The sequence below is a fragment of the Eurypyga helias genome, unplaced genomic scaffold (assembly GCF_000690775.1).
Source record: "Eurypyga helias isolate BGI_N326 unplaced genomic scaffold, ASM69077v1 scaffold10605, whole genome shotgun sequence".
NCBI lineage: Eukaryota > Metazoa > Chordata > Aves > Eurypygiformes > Eurypygidae > Eurypyga > Eurypyga helias.
Genome location: NW_010252062.1, coordinates 1,478 through 4,739, shown reverse-complemented (window position 1 = coordinate 4,739; position 3,262 = coordinate 1,478).

Here is a 3,262-nt window from a genome sequence, read left to right as displayed (position 1 = left end):
TATAAGTATTATATATTATAAAATGAACATATACAAATACTACTACTAATAAGTAATTAAAATAATAGAAAATATGATACAGTTGCTTGCCCCCCGCTGACCGATGCACAGCCAGGTCCCGAGCAGCCCGAGTCAGAGCCCGAGAGCGATTGCAGCAGAGTCTGAACAAACCCTGTCAGCAACACCACGACCGGGAAAGCCAACCGGCCCCCAGGTTGCTCACCAGTGAGCCAGCAAAGGAACTAGAAAGCAGCTAACAAAGGAGTTAGTGAAAGAGTTAAGGAGACGAGTTGGCAAAGGAGCAAAAAGAGTTAAGGAATCCACAAAAAAGTAATGGCCCATAATGGCCCCCGAGCCCACTCCCCATCTATGTACTGAGCATGACGTGCTATGGAATGAAATCCTCCGTCGGTCAGTTTGGGTCGGCTGTCTGAGCTGTGTGTCCCCCCACACTGTCTGTAGTGAGAAAGCTGGGAACGCAGCTGCAGTATCAGAAGCTGGGAAAGACCCTGAATTTGGTGCAAGCTCTGCCCAGCACCAGCTAAAAAGACACCTTGTCAGTACTTTTCTCAGGGTAAATCCAGAAACCCAGCCTCATACCAGCCACTGTGAGGAGAGTTAACTCTGTCCTGACTAAACCCAGCACATTCTTCACCCCTTGTTTCATACCGTTTACGTCATGCTCAAGTCCTGCACTGTTCTATAAATTCTCATTAACCGACTCCCCCTTTCCCATCCCATCCCACACAGATATTATTCCCTTAGTCTATGGACCATATTGGCAAAATGTCCATTAAAATGTCCGTTAGTCCATGAGTTCAGGTTCCATCAGGTGTAGGGTCACTCAGGACAGGAAAGGTGGAGTGTTGTGTGGGATCATTGGGTTCTGATGCCAGCTTAGGTGAGGTCACTGCTGCAATTCTGGTAAGGCTTGTCCTCCGTAGGGTTGGGTGATTTCTGCCATAGTGATTCTTACAACACAAAACTCGGAACAAGGGTTATTTGCAGCAGTTAATGCCCATCATGCAATTGAATTCATGGGCTAGTTTCCCCCAGAATCAAGTCTCCTTAAGGTACACATCAGAATTCCCCATCTTCTGTCATTACCCACCAAGTACATCCAGGTGCTTGAGCGAAAGTAATCCCACGGATGGGTTTGCCTTTGCCCGAGGCAGGAATAACCCAGACTGTTTTCCCCAGCATATTTTTAACATGCACTCCAGGGACTTTATCTCCTAAAGTCCGTAGAAATTTTGATTGGACAGGGCCAGCATGATCGACAGATCCTCTGGTGTTGACATTCATGAATAACCTGAGCAATAGAGTCCATGGTCAAGTCCACCCCTCGGTCACGAGCCCATCTGTATGTGGCATCTCTCCCTTGGCCCGAGGTGTCATGGGCCCACCGAGCCATAAACAGCTCACCTTTTTGTTGCCAATCCAGATCTACCTGAGCCACTGCAATCTTAGCAGCTTGATCCACCTGCTGATTGTATCCATGTTCTTCAGTAGCTCGATCTCTGGGTACATGGGCATCGACGTGACGCACTTTGACGACCAGGTTGTCTAGACAGGAAGCAATGTCTTGCCATAACGCGGCAGCCCAGATGGGTTTGCCTCGGTGCTACCAGTTGCTCTGTTTCTGCTGCTGTTGCCAACCCCACAGTGCATTTGCCACCATCCACGAGTCAGTGTAGAGGTAAAGCACTGGCCATTTCTCTCGTTTAGCAACGTCCAAAGCCAGCTGGATGGCCTTAACCTCTGCAAACTGGCTGGATTCACTTTGGTCTTCAGCACTCTCTGCAGCTTGTCCCGTGGGACTCCACACAGCAGCTTTCCACCGCCGATGTTTCCCTGCGATGCGGCAGGACCCATTAGTAAACAGGGCATACTGCTTCTCATTTTCCGGTAACTGGTGGCATGCTGGTTTTTACAGTCTCCGTACTACCAGGTTCTGCAGCTGTGATGTAACATGCTTTCTATTCTCACCGTAATCATCCTTTTATTTAATTAAAGGCTATAAAATGTCATGCTAGAACATATTTTTACAACCTGGTATAATGGAGAAAAAGCAGCATGGAAAAGGATAATGCAGTTTTGAAATGCGGCGTTTGCTTATTTGTAGGAAGGTGCCTGCTTCTAGAGAGCGAACACCTGTGCTTCCTGTCTTCTCTGCTGGCTTTCAATAGCACTAATTATGGCCCCTATTAAGGGAATATAGATTTCTAGTTACATGCTTTTGTCTGCAAGTTGAGAGACCTACACAGACCCTCCCCAATGGATGTGTTTACTCCATGTGAATTTGTAGTGGCCTTTAGGAGGAGGAAGTGTCTTTACCTCACTTGTAACTACATGGGCTAACATTCATTAGCTGCTGAGGCTCTTTTTGAAACCTTGCTGTCCTCCACTCCTAAATTCAAGTGAACTTTGGCGCCTTCATATGTTATATTAGCAGACTGAGGGGACGAATGGAAAACACGAGCAGACACCTGTACACAGGTACTGTGGTAAAGGACTGCATGTGTCCGTAATGGGGTCCTGAGACACGGCAAAACAGCTCAGCCTTTCTGCAGAGAAGGAGATTTGGTGCCTTGAGTGAAATGTCTCGTGTTGAACAGCTTTTCAGTATCAGTGTTAATTAGGCAATAATGTCAAAAGAGAGAGCTCTGCAGGGTAGCAGCCTCCAACCGCTTGATAAATGCCAAGATGAAACTAAATGTTTAACCTTCACCTTGACATTTAGGTTTTGGAGCAGGAGACATTTATCCTAGGGTAATGTTCCATTCCGCTGGCTTTTTGTCTCTTGCACTTCCTGGTTAAAATATAAAATAACTGCCCGAGCCTGTAAGGGCATTGGAGGGACCGATACTGTGGTGTGACTGAAAACCTGCGTTCTGCTTGGAACAGGCAGTGCTTACTGTGGGTTTGATTTGATTCTTTCAATTTTTTTAATTTCCAGACACAATTCACACTAGAAATACTGATGAAGTCTACCTTAACTGGATGTGTCTGACCCAGCAGTGAGATTGTGTCTTCTGACAATCCTTGGCATTAAATCTTTGCAGCCAAACTTCACGCCACCAAGTCTGTTAGAACGGGGGTTTTACGAAGAGATGAGTGGGCACGAGTCCCATGCGCAGCTATGTCACTGACGCGGTGACATACAGCAAGTCAGTTGGCATGTGCGGAATTTTTCCTCCTCCGTAGTAAAATGGTGGTGAGACCCTCCCCTACCTCAGCGGGATGTTGAGGCTTAATTTGT